Source organism: Narcine bancroftii, chromosome 5, assembly GCF_036971445.1.
Source record: "Narcine bancroftii isolate sNarBan1 chromosome 5, sNarBan1.hap1, whole genome shotgun sequence".
Classification (NCBI taxonomy): Eukaryota; Metazoa; Chordata; class Chondrichthyes; order Torpediniformes; family Narcinidae; genus Narcine; species Narcine bancroftii.
Genome location: NC_091473.1, coordinates 230528054 through 230528737, shown reverse-complemented (window position 1 = coordinate 230528737; position 684 = coordinate 230528054).

Below are 684 nucleotides of genomic sequence, written 5' to 3'. Positions count from 1 at the left end.
ATTTTCAGTGTCCTGCCAATTACACCATCAGGTCCTGATGCCTTGCGAGTGTTCACCCTCTTGAAGGATGTTAGCCTCAGAGATAGATATCACAGTGTCATCAGCTTCTGCAGGGGTTGTCAATGGTACCGTTGAGTTCTTCTTTTCAGAGCGGGCGTAAATGGTATTCAGCTTATTGGGTAGTGAAGTATCACAGCCGTTTCTCTGCTGTCTCCAAAGATGTGCTGATTGGTGGGTGTTAGTGATTCTTTTTATTGCTAATATGGTTATTTCTTTTGCATCAAAAATATACAGGGAGAAATTTAGTTGCAGAAAATGAAAGTCAATTTGGAAGATTTTGCAATGTTATAAAATTGTCTTTAGATTTATAGCTCACAATATTCAGATGGAAAATATGTGGGACAACTATGGCATCAAACAGGGATATATACTGTAAATGTAAATTGCAAAGCTATTTGGTTGCAAACTGGAAAATAAGTAACATGAGCTGTCTTTGTAAAGGTCAAACACGTGGCCCTGGATACTCCAAGCTGGTTAGTTAATATTTGTTCTGTGATAAACTGGAGATGATAATAATAGAAATAATTCAAGTGTATCTGTGAAAATTAATGTCAATATATCAAAGTTAACAGGACTTATGAAACAGTCACATTGAAGCAAATGAGTTTATTGGAATTTTCCAAC